The sequence below is a fragment of the Quercus lobata genome, chromosome 4 (genome assembly GCF_001633185.2).
Source record: "Quercus lobata isolate SW786 chromosome 4, ValleyOak3.0 Primary Assembly, whole genome shotgun sequence".
In the NCBI taxonomy this organism is placed as follows: Eukaryota; Viridiplantae; Streptophyta; class Magnoliopsida; order Fagales; family Fagaceae; genus Quercus; species Quercus lobata.
In genome coordinates, this window is record NC_044907.1 from 79,150,846 (window position 1) to 79,171,025 (window position 20,180).

The window sequence follows — 20,180 nt, forward strand, 5'->3', positions numbered from 1 at the left end:
GACATTATCAATATCGAAGAAAATTTAAGTGGCAAAATATGCATAAAATTCGACATTACTTATATTAAATTTCACCTGTAACTCAATTTTATTAAAATTGAGTTTGAAAACAACAAAATTTTATTATATACTTTGGAAAGAGGGGTATTTTGCTACATAATTTTATTAAGGGTATTTCCTCATTTTGCCCTTAATATTGATTAATAAAATAATAAATATACAACATAATTTTTAATTCTTTTATAGGTAGACAGTAGACATGTATATATATTATTAGTGGTTAGGTTTTAATATTCTTTTAAAATAATTTTTAATAATATTTTTAAAACAATTATTTTTGTTATAAAACAAATTTTATAAGCATTGAATATATATATAAAATATTAATTAATTAATTAATTAATTAATTAACATGGATGTTTCTATTTACTTACAAAAAATTTTAAAAACATGGAATTGCTTAACCAGTTAACCTTCCACTTAGCTGAGTGTAATAATTAAATAATTGGATATATCGATTGGCTAAACAATAGGTGAGACTTTCATTCATTTTTCAAATTTAGAGAGGGAAAGAGTTTAATTAACTAAATAGATAAACTAGACCCAGATTCTTTTCTTTTGTGATATATATATATATATATATATTCTTTCTAGGCATCCAAACAGGGGGAAAAAAAATTTCAAGGAGTATTGAGGTTCATTGATCTTTAGAGATTGAACTTGGCTCTTCCACTGAAGAATTTAGGAAAGAGGGCTTGCTTTTGACTTTTCAGTGAGTGAATGTAGTTTGGGGAAAGTAGGATTTAAGTACTGAACGTACACACAAGGCTTGGATTTCTGGGGCAACCATATGGGTTCTTTTAATCTATGAGGGAAGATTGAGATTTATTTTTGATGAGTTTTTTTACACCTTTGGAGTGATTTTGATACATGTGAAAAGTTGATAATGTTAACTATGAAATTGTTTTAATTGTGGGTTTGTTAGTTGCATATCAAGTGTTTGAGATTATACCTCAATGAGTTATGAGGTTGGATTAAATTGACTTGTAGTTGTTTATTTGATTTGAAGTTGGACTTTGTGATACATATAACACGTTTTAGAACTTTGAAAGTGATTTGATGTTGTGATAATTGATTTCTATAAGATGTAATATTCTAGTGCTTGCCAATCTAAGTAGTAATTTTCTTTAGGGTAACTTGAATATAGAAAAGATTCTTCGGGGATTAAATCTCTTCTTTTCTTATATGTCTCAATTGAATGGATTCTGTGACTGTCTAACTTAGCAATGTCTTACATGCCAACATAGCTTAGATATCAGGGTTAGATGCCTTACTTGGTCAAACTCACTCAATATTTCACAATGGTGTACGGTGAGTAGATAAGTGAAAGAGTTAATTTATTTTCAATTATGAACTTCAACTAGTGAAATTTTAAATAAATAAATAAATAAGGTAAATCTCCATGTGAAACATTTCTATAACTTCTTGAATAGTGCGTCGCATTTGATAGTGTTTTTGTCACAAGACACTTAAGAAATTACGGTGTCAAACTCACCAAAGGAAGATTCCAAAATCCATGCTAAACAATTACATCCATGATTATATAAATAAACAAAAATCTTTTTAATTTACACAAAAGAAAAAATTTGAAGAAAAAAATGATGAATTCTCATCAACCCTATTTGATAGTATCACCAAGCACAAGTTTAGAAGCATTTGCTGATGAATTCCCTACATCACCCACAATGCTTTTACTGGCTGATGATGAGTTGAAATAGCTAGTATCAGTTGCACCCTCACTGGTTACGTTGGTTATATCATCATATTTCCAATCTGTCAAATATCTTGGTCTTGAAGTTACAGTGCTCACTTCAATATCTCCTGAGAGCATTGCCACCACACGCGACATTGATGGTCGCAATGTTAGGGATGCTTGAGTGCACAAAAGCGATACTCCTATCAATCTTTTTACTTCTTCCTCATTGAATTCTGATAATTTAGAGTCTGCAAGATCAACTTCACGGTTGTTTTCATGCAACTGCCAACCTTGAGAAAAGATATATATGTTATCAGAGTAGCTTTACAATGTTGTCTACAAGTGGTGGCAGTGAGTGATACTTTTGTTTCAATAAGACAACTTTCTTCAGGTTCAGAATATAGTAAAGAAGTGGTGGAAGTAAGTAATCCAATTGTTTCAATTAGTCTAACTAAGTGCTCATAATATAGTATAAAGGTATTAGTAGTGAGTATTCAAATAGTCTGAATTATAGGGGATCTAGATAAAACCTGGATGACCCTAAATTCATCCACAAGCTCATTTTGTGAATCTAATCAATCACTCCATTTTTAAGCACTCATTTAAATGTTCTAGACATAAGGATTAGTGATGAATTAAGATTGACATATACTTCAACATCAAAGAAAGTGTAAACTTCAAAACCATGATCACCTCAACATTATGAATAAATATGAACAAAAACATAACCAAAAAAAAAAAAAAAAAACTTATTTCTTTTCTTGAATTTCATAAAAATAACTTTGAAAGAGGCTGTTAAATAATGTTGTTCACACAAAAGTAGGCTCTTAATTACAAGCGTAGCTTTGGGTATGGTGACTCATTTCATTTCCTATTATGATGCAAAGTTGACTTATTTTCAAATAATTTAAATTAGCAATTAAAATTATTGCTTCCTTTGGACGTCCAAACTTTGTTCTTCACAAGATCCAAGTTTTATTTTTTTATTTAGAAAGATTTTTTTTTTTTTTTTTATATTTTATATATTTTGATCCAGCTTTTAATGATACTTCAACTTTTGGCAGAAGCAAAAACAAAAAAGTAGTTGTGGATGGATCGTGACTATCATGAACCCAAAAAACGAATTCAAACAGGCAATTGATAATTTTTGAAGAACAAAAACCCATATAATTAAAGAAAGATAACAATATCATATATGGAGCATGAAAATATTGTTCATACCCATTCAAGAAGATATATTTTTTCTTCTTCTAAGCTTGAGTTAGAATTTGGCCTCCCACTAACAAGCTCTAGAGCTACAACACCAAAGGCAAACACATCAGCCTTCTCTGTAAGGTGCCCACGCATGGCGTACTCCGGTGCAAGATACCCACTACATCAACAATGATCACATGCATAGTTTAGTCTTAACATTACTAAATAATATAAAATAAAATAAAGAATTGTGTAATTCATAGGGACAAGGTGACAAGCTATGCCTATGCCTCTAGGATCTTACATGGTCCCTGCAACACGAGTGCTTATGTGAGTCTTTTTATCATCATAAAGCTTGGCCAAGCCGAAGTCTGATATCTTGGAGATGAGATCAGCATCAAGTAGGATATTACTAGCCTTCACATCTCTGTGTACAATTTGAAGCCGTGACTCCTCATGAAGATAAGCTAAACCTTTTGCTACACCCAAGCATATATCAAAGCGTGTTGACCAATTGAGATTCAAAGGTCTTTTTCTTGTCTCATTCAAGCATATAAATTAAATTAACAATTGTATAAACAAATACATAAAAACACATACACACACGCACACACAAAGAGAGCAATAGCAAAGATACTTCACATACCAAATAATGCTTGATCAAGACTTTTATTCTCTAGATACTCATACACAAGGAGTCGTTTATCTCCCTCAATGCAACATCCATACAACTTCACAAGGTTACGGTGTTGCACAGCCGATATAGTAGCAATCTCAGTTATGAATTGGTTCTTTCCTTGGTGTGATGTAACCGAGAGTTGTTTCACAGCAATTACTCTCCCATCATTAAGTGTTCCCTATATAATACAAAGTACCAAACAAAATATTAATGAAAATCGTTTAACATAATTACTTATCTACACATGATTTTAATCTATTAGAGTAAATAGAAAAGGAGATATGTAAAAGAAAACCACACGATTATTTATACATTAAATTGATGAGGATAAAACTCAAAATTAAACATTGTAGTTGCTTAATGATTATTTTCACCAAGAATTATATATCTAGTCTAATCATTTTCAATTTTATATCGCATACCATTCAAAGGAAAAGTATCATATGGGGATAAGATGACAAGATTACCCAACTAAATGATCTACCAAGCTCTAGATTGCTCTCATTAGGTCCAAAACTTTAATTGTTAGATTAAAAAACTAGCTTTCTAGAGTGGTTTTTTCTCCAATGATACAAGCAAAGCATGTAGCAAGCTAAAAACTACCAAAGAGATAATCGTATGGAATATGGATCCCATTTCATAGATCAGGTAACAACCATACAAATGTCTGGGGGAAAAAAAAGAAAGAAAAGAAAAAAGTTCCCGTTATTTGAAGCTCCTAGCTAATAAACTAGTAACACAAATTTTTCTTGTTTACTAATGACTTCAATTATTTTGTCAGAATCTCCTAATACTAAAACATTTTGAAAATTCTTTATTCATACCAATTTTTTTATATATACAAGACAAGAATTCTATTTTAACATAATCTAAATGTATATGTACGTGAAACTCTCTCTTAGAGACTTGAACCCCAATCTTTATCCCTTGTACCTCACAAGTACTTATACTTGTAGAATAACCATCGCATTAATGGTGTGCAGTGGTTATTCATACTAAATTTGATTACTCTAAATGTGATACCCTCTACAAGATGTAATTACTTATCTAATGGTTCCCATTATTATCAAGTCTAATAAATGTCAGCCATAAATGGTTTTTTCTTGACCATTCCATTTTTAACAATCTATCTTAAACAAATACTCAAACTATAAACCGTCCATGACGATATAATGTTTTGGAATCATCAATTCAAGATTTGTTACATAGTTTGTTTAAAGTGAGACTACTTGACTACTTAGGATATGCCCAATAATTTTATTTTATTTTTTTGTGTGAATAGATTACATCATTTACCAAACACAAAAAATTGACAACCCACAAACTTAAAACAATAATAATTAAGGCATTATTTTAGACTAAGAAAAATGCACCATTTTGGACTCGTGTAAGTAAACGACATTATAGGAAATATGGATGGATGGGGCTAACTGAAACTTTGAGAAACTACAAGGTTTTAAATTTAAGTTTAGGGTTTATTTGAAATCAACCACAAACATGGATGGATGGGGCTAACTGAAACTTTGAGAAACTACAAGGTTTTAAATTTAAGTTTAGGGTTTATTTGAAATCAACCACAAACTATAAGGTTTAAAATTTAATTTTCCCCTTTTTCATCAATTCATCACCCTTTATAAGTAGTTTGCTGTAAATGAGTGACTTGTAATTACAAATTCAGTTCTTCTTCTTTTTATTGATAGTTTGAAAGTTGGAGGATGGGGGGATTTGAACCTTCGACGTCTCCATTGGAAATAATAGAAGGTGTTGATTGAGCCATAAGGCTCTTACTATAACGAATTCACTTCTTGAAATTGAGATATACATGAAAAATTGACATCATTTCACCATATTATGCTTTCTTTCATAAGCATACCAAGTGTAAATAACAAGTTGCATTGAAGACTGAACAGCCCTACAAATCTACGATAGCCCCCCAAAAAAAAGGAACAAAAACCATTATTTTAAATGTGTAACCAGGCCAAATAAAGGAAAAAAAATGTGTTACAGATTTTATTATATTGCAGCTTAGAGAAGTGAATTTGGGAAAATGGCCTGAGTCAGAAAATAGGTTCGTTCATTTTTATTATGAACTTTGAATAATTTTTTTACTAATACTAAATTAGAAAGATAATAATAGCAGAAGATGCATGTGCATTATAACTAGTAAAAGAAATAGAAAAGGAATGGATATGAGGTTAAGCGTCTTCATTTATTTATGGATCGATTTACTTTTACAATAATTGCAATTTCCAGCCTCTCGCCAATCACAGGAACAAGATATCATTGCATGAAGTGCTATGAAAATTCACAACAAAAAAGAAAAGAAAAGGTAAGAAACAAAAAGAAAAAGGTGATGTTGCAATCTGTGATTTGATTATTGTTATTGCTTGAATATAGAAATAGATGTATAGCAGCTCTAAACTTATATCAGACAATAATCTTTAAGGTAATCGCTTGGGTTCAGCCACTAAAGTTTTTACTTAGAATAAGGGCTTACCTTATAAACAGGTCCAAAGCCTCCCTCTCCAAGCTTATTATCAGGACTAAAATCTTCTGTAGCTGTCTTTAGTTCAGCATAGCTGAAAGTGAATGTTTTTGCATCTATCCCAAGGAGCTCTGTAATTTAACATAAACACAGGTTGTGCACTGAATCCGTTATCTAGTAATAATTGATTTGCTTGAGTGGTTTAAAGCAGAAAATGTAGCAACCTTTTTATATGCTAAATAGAGAAACTATCCTTTTCTTAAGCATCAACCACAAATGTGTTTTACTACAGAACGTTGTTGGATTGAAGCTGGAGATTCAGTAGCAAGATTAATATATGGAAAGTTTTCTATAGCCAGGGCTTCATTGGCCATGTAACTTATGTTTCACTCTACCCCTCTTTTGTCATGTCTTTTTTTGTGTGCATGTGTATTATTCCGAGACATGTATTATGCATAGAAGATGTTTCGGTAAAAATGCCTGTATAAATGAAATGATACACTGCATTTTGTACTTAATAAGGCTAATATGCAGCATGCAGAGGCCACCTCACTAATAGTTAGTAATATAGCATCACATAAAGGAAAGAGTTCCATTTTTCTAACATGTAGAGCAAACTGAATGAAGTTAGACAATTATCATATATGGGCAACATGATTTTTGGCTTACCTTCATCATCATTGATTGGGGGTTTTCTTCTTCGAATAACATATAAAACCATGAAAACAGACAAAAAGCTCAAAACTCCAACACCAACGAGACCCACAATCAGACTGGTCCTATTCTTGCTGTTGCTTGGAGGGTTGTTACTAACAGTGGGTGTGAAATCTATACAAACGTAAGATAGTTAAGAACCAGTACATAATCCTCTGAGTTGCATCTACTGATCTATAGTTTTTGCACTTTATTACCTGGGGTAGCACTGATGGCTGAAATTGAAGGTCCATAAGTACCTTGAGCAGGTACACAGCAAGTCCCTTTTCCAGCCCAAAAGAGATGGATTTCAAGGTAGTTTTCTGATACCTGAACCTTATATACCTTCGAAACAGCTACGAAAGAGGCACCACCGGCTTCCTTTTGTATGTCAAAATCCTTTTCAAAAAGTTTTCCCTGGGGTAAAAAATTCAAAAATTAAGAAAATACACAAATGAGGATAAAGAGGAAGGAGGTAATTTATAGGAAAACTGGAGAGGGACCACATGAAAGTTTTTTTTTTTTTCTTTTTTTTTCTCTCTCTAAATTCTTATCATGATAATAGGCATATTTTGCACATGAAAATTATTTTGAGTTTTGGGAATTGATTGCAAAAATAGTGAAGTAATTACAGAGGTAACGGTTGTGCCATACTCAACTAAAAATCTGAGAAAAATAAGAATTAATTAGATGGTAAAAGAAAATCTGTGGAGGGGCCAAATAAGAGAACCTTCAGTGAGAAATTTTAAAATTAATTAGATAGTCTCAATTGTAAATATGCCTCATATTTAAGGAAGTTTCTGCATTGATGAAATAAGACAGTCAATATATTGATTTGATATTAGTTTCTGCATTGCAGGGATTGTCATCGTAATCCCTAGTCATGGTCATGGTGTGTGATTTTATACTAGGGTGAAAAAACAATTTAGGCAATGCAAACCTCATTCAAAATGAAAACACTGTAATTCCAACACAATTCAATAATATGATGCAGACCTGGATATAAATATCAAAGACATGCCTCCCAAGACTTTTCCAAGTGATTCTGTCTTCAAAAGCTGTTTCGGCAAACTGGAGGTTCACAGTGTAGTTTCCATTCTCGAGCCCTAAGCCATAGTATCTTAATGATGAAGCAGAGATTCGAGCTGTTTGGAATAGCTCTGGGTCTAAAGTATTCTTGAACTGAGATGACGAAGAACTTGTATACGTAGGACTATTGGTCCCACTAAAATATCCAACATTGCTAACTGCCCACCTCTCTGTGTTAATCACATAATATGTAGCTGGACCAAGTGTCTCATTATCCCTCTCATACACAATCCCTTTAGAAGAGGTAATCTGAGGACCACCACACTTTATTGAAAAGTTATAATCTGAAATCCAACATAAAAGAAGCAGTTATTGATGTGTAATCTCAGAAAAGGTCATTAAATTTGTGTGTTCATAAGCATGCTAATAATTTCCATAATGGACATGCTTGAATTTAGAAACCTAATCTATTCTAGTAGTCTATTATAAATAAACTAAAATGTGAGTTGAAAAATAGTTTAATTTATCTGTAAGTTGAATGTGTGACTCAGTGCTAATGACAAAAGATTGACATACTCAAACACAAGCTTTAAATACTCTTTTAATTTCACCAGTAGAGGGCTCTTGCCAGAAGTTCATTGACATTGAAATTTTTTTCTAAAGTATATCGTGCTGCCATTATCAATTACTAAATACTGAATTTATAATGGAATATAGCTATGATGCATTGCCAATTTAGCCCTACAAATATTCATGTCTACTAAAAGTTTGGAATGCATCTTGATTTTACCATATCAATATTTTGTAAACATTTGAAGTTTTAACACTTAGTATTCTTCGTAGAAACACCAATCCTAGTGTATCCTCTTGTTCTTTAAACTTAATTACCTACTAATGTTTTCAATCTTACAATCAAAAGTGAGTTTTAATTTTACTTACATCTGCCAGTGCCTTGATTGCAAGGAAAACCCTGTTGAAGACAGTTCAATTCTGAAGGCAAAACACTAAAAGCAGAAAAGAAATGCACTTAGACAAGGAATATGGTGTTTAATGATACACATGAAACAATTGTTATTAAAGCAAATATATCTAATTAGTATAAATATTCTTATTAGGATTAAGTTTTCAATCATGTAATTAGAAATGATCTCTCGGCAATATGCAAAATAAGCATTCTCTTAATAATACTAACCCATGATGAAAGAGGTCTGTTTAAATGAGTTATCAATGGTATTTTTCTAGTATAAGTTATTAATTGCAATCACAAGAAGCAAATATATTATGAAACCTCCATAAAGAGAAACGTACAATATTTAGGCAAAATTGGTATGTTGGGGGGGGGGGGGGGTGGGGGGGGGTGGGGGACCACTTAACTAATTTGACTTGATAGTCCCCTTTACTTTCCTAGGTATCAAATCAATGGTGATCATAGATTAGATGCTCATTTTACCATATAAATCTCAATAAATTGCCTCTCAAAAGTTCCAAAACATTTGAGAGGACAATGTACCATGTTGAAAGCATTGTGGCTATCAGATTCTAACAGCTTCGCCATTTTAAACTAGATTTGAAACAACAATTTGTTTCATTATGTTTAAACTCAAGCATTTTTTTTTTTTTGAGAAACTCAAGCATTAAAATAAGAAAATATAGCATGGAGAAATTTACCTGCTGTTTGAACTTATTGTGAAATTGTTGGAAACTAAATTACTGCATGTTATATAGCATAGGATCTGAATGTCAGTTATTATTCAAGAGTAGCAGGTTATAGAATATCAGAAAAATAAATATAATATAAAAAATTTTCAAATACCATAGACACATACAGTTGCAAATTTTTGTCGCTGACCCAGGAAGGAAAGCTTCCCTCTAAATTATTGTAAGACAAATCACTGCAAGAATAACATAACAAGGATGTTAGATGCATAATCCATTCAATTTGTAAACAATCCCTGTTCAATACTAAATTAGGCATTACTCTAGTGATACTGATCGATGCTCCGAAATAAAATTTTGAAATCCAGAACCTCTAGTTTTCCATGTTTGCTGATGATTCAATGCTTGTTTATGTTATTAGCTACACATGGAAATCCATGAATCTAGCAATGTGTTACTCTTTTTTGAGACTATAAGATAAGGCCATCACAATTAAGCCAGTGGTAATACAGAATTTACTCTTTATTTTTTCTTTTCTTTTTTCCTGTAATTTCTTGCTTCTAAATATACAAGAAATCACCCCCTCTAACCCTCCCCCACCACCCCCCCCCCCCCAAAAAAAAAGAAAGAAAGAAAGGAAACACTTCATCATTTTACAGTAATCACTAAATTATTACATGGAGATCAAATCTTTGATTAACTTGAGTGTGTTATAACCTCCCAATGTAAAAGCATCATCTCCATATCATTGTTATAGCTCACTATATATAAATGTTCACTTACTGCATACAAGTTTAGGGATGTGGTACTCAAGTTTGAATATAACCCCCTCTCGGCTCTCGACAAAAGATTGAATATAACTCCTTGTATACATATGGCAAAGATTCAATCAACTAATAAGAGAGTTTTTCAATTAAAAAGCTAATTGTTAGACACCTCCATTTTCATTTTAAATGTTTCATTTCTTTTCTTTTTTTTTTTTTTTTTTTAAAATTTAAAAATAATCATATTGAAACAAGACTACCTTGTGAAAATAATCACAAAGTAGCCCAGACTCTAAAGAAATACAAATGGAGAACTATCTACATATGTATCAAATCCATGAAAGAATGAATAAAGTTACTATTTGTGAGACCTGACACAAAAGACCACTCATAAAGAGAACTAATTAAGGATGCTTGCAAATGTGTTGATGTGCACTCCACATCTTCAAAGGTACGCCAATTTCTTTCCCTCCATGCAGTCCACTTCATTTTAAATGTTTCATAATATTGTTGAAGGAAAATAATGTCTTAGGTACTTACACATTGAGAAGAGACGTGCTTTTTTGCGCAGGCACAATGCTGCTTAATTTGTTATTTCCAAGAAACCTGATAATGAACACAATAGACATGCTTCACTACAATAAATAATAATATTTGGATGTATAATATACAATTAAGAAAATGAGGTATATTACAGGTGAGAGATCGAACTCAAATTGAAAAGCGGGACTGGAATATGTCCTGTTATGTTGTTGAAGCTCAAATCCCTTAAAAAGTAAAACAATATTATTATTACTAGTCGCACAACTTTTCTTTTTGGGTGATCTCATTATTATTATTATTTTTTTAAAACCTTACATATAACTTTTTTTTTTAAAACCTTTACACACACACACACACACAAAAACACACATATATAATGTGAATCTTTACATATACCTTTAAATAAACTTTATATATTCTAATTCATTAGATGCGTAAAACCATAGACTAGTACTCCATAATGATCGTTGGTAATTAATTTTTTTTTTAAATAATCTTATTTATAAAGCTTCTTACCATTATATATTTACTAACCAATTTGCATAACAAAGACGTTAAATGAGAGATAGCATCATTCATTAGATTTTCAAAAAGTAACAGTGTATGAAAATTATATATATATATGTATATATATGTATAAAAGGTCAAATGAAATGTCAAAAAAAGAATTTTAAATTTTTTAACTTTATTTCTTATGCAATTTATATTATTATTGGAGAACATCACTTTTTTAGTTATAATTGGAAATATGGTTTCTATGATTAAAGTTTGGTTAGTTTTAAGTTTAAATTTAGTACTATGATTGTATTTAATGGTTGATTATTGATTTATTTTTTTAAGTGAATGTAACAGTTTATTTTACTACACTATAAAGTTTTTAATATTCTCCATATGGACATCTCTATTTTATTTTTTACTTCTCCTTATAACCTCTTTGTTTTCCAATTAACATCTAATAATGACGTTTGATTTTTTCTTTTTCTTTTTCTACTCTTTATTACTTTGTATTTTTTATTTATTTCTCTCTCTCTCTCTCTCTCTCTCTCTCTCTCTCTCTCTCTCTCTCTCTCTCTCTCCATTGGCAACCTATCATTTTCTAAACTTTGATGATGATTCTATGGCATTAAATATGCATTATTAGTTACTTTATGTTATATTTGGTTTAATATCCACATTAATTTTTTAATTAAGTGTTTCTAAATTGAAAATTTTTTTTATAAAATTTTTAACTTAAATGTATTGGGTGTGAGAATGAGTGTTTCCCTAGTATTACTCCACTTTATGATGATAATTTTATTTATTGAATTTAAGTAAAATATTATATTTTAAATTTTTTAATATAAAAAAGGAGAGGAAATTTAAATAATTTAATGATAGGGGGATGTAGCTAAATTTAAATGTTGAATAAAATAATATGAGAAGAAAAAAAAATTAAAACTAAAATATATAACAATAAACAACAAAGTATCAAAAAAAATGTTATGTAATATAATAACAATAATTTTTTATATACTATTTTTAATTCTTTATAATGCAATATGATAACATTCAACAATCAAAGTGAACAAAAAAATTAAAAAAAAAAACATAAAATACAAAACTAAATTGCACCAACCTAAAATAAAGTTATAAAGAACACCAAAATTTATCAACCTAAAACAAATATGCAAGGAAAAAAAATCCACCAAAAGATTGAGGGAGAAAAAACTTTTTTAGTGAAGAAAAATTGTGCATAGAATGGAAGAGTTGGTGACAGATTTATGCTAAGAGGATAATAATAAGAAGAAAAAATAAATAAAGTGAAAGAGTAAAAGGGGTATTAAGGTAGAGGGTTTGGGGAGATGAAAAGGTAAAGGGAATGAGAAAGGTTGGAGAAAATGTAAAATATTAAATTTTATAAATAAAAAAAGATGAGAAAATGTAAATAATTTAATGATATGGAGGATCTCATCTCATTTCAATGTTGAATGAAATTAGATGAGAAGAAAAAAAAAAAGCAAAAATAAAAGATATAACAATTAATAAATACTAAATTATCCAAATCATGCTATGTAATAGAAATAATATTATTTTTTATATACTATCTTTAATTCTTTATAATGCAATAATAGGATAACATTTAACAATCAAAGAGAACCAAAACAAAAAAAAAAAAAAACTTTAAAAAACTAAAATAAATCTCATCAACCCAAAATAGAGTTCTAAAAACACAAAAAATTATTAACTTAAAGCAGAGATGCAAGAAAAATAAAAAAATAAAAAAAATCCACCAAAAAATTGTGAGAGAGAGAGAGAGAGAGAGAACATTTTTATGAGGAAAAGCTATGCAAAGAATGGAAGAGAGGATGACAAATTTATAGTAAGAAAGTGTGAATAAGAAGAGACAAAATAAAAAAAGATAAAGGGAAAGATGAATAGTGATATTAAGGTAGAGGGTAGTAGGGAGATGAAAAAGTAAGATAAGGAGAAAGGTTAGGAAAGGTGTAAATATTTTAAAAAAAAAAAGTGAATGTTAAAAAAAATTATAGGAAAATTGGAAAGAAAAAAGAACAATAACGTGAATGCTGATGTGGCTTAATTGGAGCGTAGCAACAATAAATGTTACGCTTCAGCTTTTAGATATATATATATATATAGATGTATTGACATCAAAGCTATTATCACATAAAACTAGAGCCAGTAAAATATAAGCAAGATACACCATCCCAACAAGAATAGGATGGAGAAAGGATAGGAGAAGCTGAAAATAAACAGGATGGGTTCAAAATACTATGAAGTGGCTCTTTATTCAATTACAAATAGGGTGAGTTCATTTTGTAAGCCATGAGAAAACTGATAACTATATCATTTAATTTTATTAGTATTTATCATTTAAATTTTAGTACAGGAACCCATATAAATTTCTTTCTTCAAGTTGGGGTTGTCCAACCTAATAAATAGTAGAGATGTTCCTGGTTCCATTGCTTTGAGAAACAGTCAAATTCAACCTAACACATTTCCAGCCCACAATATCTAAATAGTCACCCACCAATGGGCATTACTTACAGCTGTGTCAACTTTAGGTATTCCCCTATATTGGATAGAATTGATTCAGAAATATTATTATTCCTCAGCATCCTGCAATACATGTAAGTAAACCGTTATACCATATTCTAGAAGATCAATATAGAAGGAAAGGAAACATGTATATTCATGATTAGGAATCTGAAACATGGCTACTTTGGTGTTTTCTTACAAGATACTAAGAGATTTCATATTATTTATAAATGCCAGTGAAGAGCTCCCATTAGACAAGTCACTTATTCTCCTACAATAATATCACCCATGAGATTGTTAGCTTTACAGATCTGCAAAATGCAAATAAAAGTAACCAAGATATTCAAACACTCATAAGTCTTGCAGAGATGTCAAACTGGAAAATGTTGAGGGTATTGGACCTTCAAAAGAGTTTCCTTCAAGCCTCCTACAAAAGCATTTTGGATTAGTCAATCATAAATTGTGCACAAATGCATCTTTTCAGTAGAATGTAAAAGTAAACGCTAAAATTTTCTCAATCAGAACTCTTCAAAAAACAATATTTCACTTTGACTTTGTAATAAATATTGAGCCCTATTAAGCATGATCTAGCAAGAAAAAAATAGGATAGGGTTAGCAATATCATCTTACAAGGTAGTAAGTTTTGACCAATTCCTTATGAAGTCAGGTATCCTGCCCATTAGCCTAGTGTTTGATGCCCACCTGAGACCACAAGTATTTTGCTCACAAAATCTAATCAAAATTTTTGGTTTTTTATATTTATTATTATGTAAATTTTAGAAAGTTTGAAGTTCAAAAAATAAGTAGTAAGCCGGTTCTTACACTGTCTAGAGGCTTTTTAAATTAGCAAATGTTGTAGGAATCTCACCACCAACTCCAGAACTATCAATGTAGCTGTCAAGGTAAATAACTTGCATGAATAAACTGATATTTGATATCCTATCCTCAGCTCAAATAAAAATTTAGGAGTGGCAGTTAATAAATTTAATGTTCAAAGGATAGGTCTCAAGCCATCATTAGATTATTGTTCAAGTTGCTGACTTGTTATTTTAGAACAATTTTCAAAATTTCTTAGGAAGTATATACAAATTAAATATAATTTTTTTTGTGATTTCTGGCACCAAACACAATAGCGGTATCATTTCTGGCTACCAATAGTAATTGACTCTATCATGTAAAATATATCTTTAAGAATTATAATTATATTCCTGGGATAAAACATATAGTCTTGCATATGCAAAACCTGGCAATATGGCATATAAGATTTGTTGTCACAAAGTTCTTATAATCTTGAGCCATAGACATGATATTACTAGTTTACTAGATCCATTTCCAAAGTTTGCCTGACCTAGCTATAAAATACAATCAAATAAATTTTCAGAAATTACACTGAAAATGGAATGCTATATTGTACTAGAACTTACAACTCTTGTAATTTCACTAAATTCCCAAGCTCGGATGGGAGAAAACCGGTGAAGTTGTTTGTCCCAAAAGCCCTACAAAATTAATAAGAAAGAAAAATATACGAATTATAAACAAGGATTTGATTCTCTTGGGTGCTGATCATCAAGATCAATTATGTGAAATGCAGAATTCCAGTCTAAAAAAACCAGTTGTGTGGAATGCAGAAAGCATCAGAATAGGCGTACGATTGCATTTGGGTGACTACTAAATCCAATTTTTTTTTGAAACCCTTCTTCATATATTTTTAATGGGAAGTTACAAATACATCCTGTGTGCCTTGAACCCAAGACCTTACCCTCCATCCTATTATTGAGGGAGGAAGAAATGCTATTTGAGATACACCTTATCACATAACCCTTCTTCAAATATCTTTCAATAAATAAATGGTTGTAGTTGAAGACCATCAGTATCTAACAAAATAAAAACAACACCACCGAGAAGCCACATAGATGACTTACAAATTTTGAATGAGGGTGACTTACAATAAGATTAAATCTGTAAGATTTCCAAGTTCCTTTGAAACTGTCCCTGATAATGCATTGATGCCAAAACTCCTAATTTTTTAAACATCAGAAGAAAGAGAGAGTTTAACTAACAGTAGATGTACTATGTCCTTTGAGTTTCAAACCAAAATTTAGACAGTTTTACAAGTACTGCATGTGATATAGATTGCCAATGGATGCGAATAGGTTACCTGTCAAGTAATTTTGGTCCAAATACCTGTAAGAAATATTGGAAACTTAGCACATTTAACAAAATATGATGAAAATGAACCATCCTGGAAAACTAGTACACTACATCTATTACAAATTTCTAGTGGTTGACATGACGTAGTACACTTTCAAGGTCTAAGTTCAATCCCAGCTTACATGAAAAAGGGGTAATCAATATTCATGCAAAAAGCAAGTAAACGAACATATAAAGAAGAAATCATACAGGTTGAAGAGGAAAGTCAACGTCCATAGTTCATTTGGGATTACATCAACAACATCCAGGGCATAAACCTTCCAGCAAAGGAAATAAATAAATAAGTAAAAAATAAAATCAACCATGAAAGGAAAGATTCATATACTGAACTGAAGATGTTGAAGATATTTTGAAGTGTAGGTTCTAAAACTCACCAAATTTTGCAGAACTTTTCAAAAAAAATTAATTTTAAAGCAGAAAATGGGATATTATCATATGAAATAATTGTGCTTCAGTTTGTATATGAATTTAATTAGAGGATCACTAAAACTGTAAGCTTAATTAGTAAAGGAAGTAGGTTGAATGACTGCTCAAGAATATTAGTAATTAACATCATACAAGTTCTCTACAAGAGCAATGTTTACATATAATGGTAAGTTGTCAATTAATATTGCTTAATGGCCATAGAGCTTAGAGGCATTCTGCTCCCTTCTTATGGGGTTAGATCCGAGGGTTGAACTTGAATCCCCTTAACTTACACTTTGCAAAAGTAATACATATAATGTTGAGGCCTGATCTGATTATCCTTTGCAAGGATTTTATTCTTTTGTTTGCATTAAACGGCATCTCAATTTGTGCTTGTCTACTCCAATGGCATAGAATTAAAGGTTCATTGTACAAAAACACACTTCTACTAGTGAAATGTGGTACAAGGAGAAAATAAGCATAGGAGAAGATCAAAATTAACTGTCAATTCATAGAATCCTAGAAACCACATGAGGAATATTAATGTAGAAAATACACAAAAAGACACAAGAACTCATCTCTTCATTTTATCTTCAATTCCTTTCCCCATTTCAACACTGTGAGATTCAGTTCAAGTCCCCATTTTAATGCCATGCGAATTTATTAAGTAGACAAATTTTATCTTTTTCTTATTTTGGTCATCATATATGTGAGAATGAACATGAGATTTTCTTTTAAGAGAATATTTTGACAAGGTCTCCTTGCTCCCTGACCTCTCCTTAGTCCTCAGGATTCTATGACCAATTTCATGCAAAAATTCAATAAGTTTAAAGAACACACATCTGTCATGGTACTTGGTTTGACTGACATATGCCACCAACTATATATATATATATATATATAATAAAGGGACATACGCAATAAAGGGGTTGTGTTTGTGCCATTGTGGTCACGGCCGGGGTATATAAAAGTTATTAATTAAATGCTCGAAGAGCTCTAAAACCATTAAAACAAAACAAAATAAAACAAAAACTGGTCCAAAACCAGATGTTACCGATAGGTATGTAATAACTAAAAAATTAACGGATTAGGATTTCTGCATTGCACAGTGGCAAGTGGCAACTGACACATAGTATTATTAAAAAAAAGAAAAAAAGAAAAAAAATTGCTACTTTTCTCTGCCACTCTATAAAGGTACCTAAAAGATGAGCATAAATGTTTTTCCGTGGGTATCATGACTCTTCATGAGACCCGTAAGTACTTTTTTAGCAAAAGTAATTTCAAAATTGGGTCTCACGGTACTATTCATACATTTAAAAATTATTTTGTTATAATATTTTCAGTTTTCAGCAATAAACGGTATCTAAACACACCTTTAGTGTGCGTTTGACTTCAGCTTAAAAAGTCAGCTTATTTTACTATTTAGCTTATTTTTGCTACTATTTATAAGTCTTATTATAATTTTTGATACTATTTATGAGTCTCACTATACTATTTCAAATAACTTTTATCATTATTTATAGTACTTTAAAAAAAAAAAGTTTTTAATTTCAACAAAATAAGTAGATACCAATCTTTTTTTGCCAAACTTACACTTAGCTACTTTGTATTGCCATTAGTTGATATTATATCCAACAGTTTTGATACTAATTTTTTAACCAATATCGAGCAGTAACCTTCCACCTTTTCAACAACCAATCAGATAACAATTATAATAGAGGAGATCCCCTGACTTATTGGTTTTTTATTAATAAAAAATATATATATTGAGATAAAATAATAGAGAGACGGACAATTTACCAATTGAACTAGAAAAAATCGAATCATGCAATTAATTTTTTATTTTTATTTTTTAACTACGAGGATACTAAAGAAAGAAACGTACAATTGGGTAATGTGGCAAGTAAAGTTGGCGGAACAGTCACATTTGATCAAGGGGTTGAAATTTCCATCTTTTAAGTAGGTGGAGTCGATGGCTGCTCTACTGCATGGTTCCCCAATTATATTCCATTGATTTGATGGTGCTGAGATCTTCCATTTTTGAAATATTATATTCAATGCGCTCACTGCATGCAATCAAATTCAAAATTAAATATCATTGTGATTAGCTTCTGAAGCAATTAATAGCCAGCAATGGCCGTTTACTCTGATACTATATACATACCCCTCCAAAACTTTGCTGCTGAATGTTCTTACTTAGCGTGTCCTTTTGCATTATTTTTATTTTTTTATTTTTTTTTTCTCATCCCAAAATAAAAACGTTATGTATCCCCGCCCACCCACCCCCCCCCCCCCAAAAAAAAAAAAAAAACTATCAAATCATTCAGACCCATTACAGTTTCAACTGCAAAAGAAATCGCACTAGCTGTCTTTTTTTAAAAAAAAAATTAAAATTAAAATTAAAAAAAAAAAAAAAAAAAAAAAAAAAAAAACTTACCCCCAATTTTAAAGGGTGAAAACTGCAAACTTAAGGTCTCCCTGGTCTCCCCCCCATCCCCCCAAAAAAAAGTTAAAAATTCATACGGAACCACATGTTGTCTATTATTTATGGTTCATCATCCCAAAAAACAATTTATCGTTTGTCAAATTTAGGTAATAATTAATCTAATGATATTGATATCTTTTATAATGTTTCTTCCTATGATTCGAATCCTAACTCCCATTTCCCCATCTATCTACTTAAAAAAAAACTTGGTTTGCTTATCAAGAAGCTTGTAGGCTGTAGCTTATTGTTACTCTTCTGTCTCCCCCATGTAAATAATCTAATTCTAACCCTTCCTCTCACATTTTTTGGGAAGAAAAAAAAAAAAAAAAATACAAACATGATTATATCCAAATTTAATCTTGCTTTCAAAAGAAAAACTGAACTCTACATATATGTATTAACTATACGTAAAAATCTAACAAGTGATTCAAAAATCTAATAAGTAAAATTGTATGCTGGACATTGCACCCAAAAAAGAATTCTTTACTTTTTTTTTTAATATAATTACCAGGCCTTTTTTTTTAAAAAATAAAAAAAATAAAATTGTATGCCGGGCATGATCTGCACATAGGGGATAGCTATTTGATTATTTAGTTATAAATAGATGATTATATATCCGAAATTAGGACGCACCCAAGGCCCACTATTTACTACAAGTTGTCAGCACAAATGTAAAGCTTATCATTGAAAAGATGATAATATGAAAAGTACAATATCTATTTTGCAGTGATAGAATGCATGATTCGTTTGTTTGTATGACATATGAGTATGTGACTTATTATTTCAGCTCTTATCTAGATTTGCTAGCTATAGCACGATCAGATTCTAAAATAGCTTGCAATTTATACAATTTTACTTCAACAATTACATAAATCAAACACAGTTTTCGGAATTCATTTTTTAATTATAAGTTATAACCCAAAAAAAAAAAAATGCAATTTTGTATTGCTGTTCATATGTAAATTATGCAGAAGACAACAAAGCACTCAGCCAAGAACTATAACATATGTATCAAACCGTGCGTGTGTGTGTGAGAGAGAGAGAGAGAGAGAGAGAGAGAGGCACGTCTTCAGCAGGATCTGTAGCAGCTTGGGTTCGATTTTGAGCTTGAGCTAACTCAAAAAGTTGGCCAAAGATGCAAGCAACACAAAAAGCTAAAACCAGAAGAGGTGATGATCCTACCATGACTGACTTCAATTTTTTCTCTATATGGGATTCATTAACAAAATAGAAGTGCAATGAGA

At 30.7% G+C, this 20,180-nt stretch overlaps 1 protein-coding gene and 1 pseudogene across 1 annotated transcript in view; both read right to left on the minus strand.

The window, feature by feature from the left end:
- The window catches only part of LOC115983467 (probable LRR receptor-like serine/threonine-protein kinase At1g56140), a 54,605-nt gene extending 36,255 nt beyond the window's left edge, over positions 1-18,350 (minus strand). Inside the window, exon 1 of the mRNA XM_031106149.1 lies at positions 18,337-18,350. The gene's annotated coding sequence lies outside the window, so the exon portion shown is untranslated. The remainder of the gene's footprint in view (positions 1-18,336) is intronic.
- On the minus strand, positions 1,581-20,121 carry LOC115985879 (annotated as a pseudogene).
- Between the last annotated feature and the right edge of the window lie 59 nt (positions 20,122-20,180).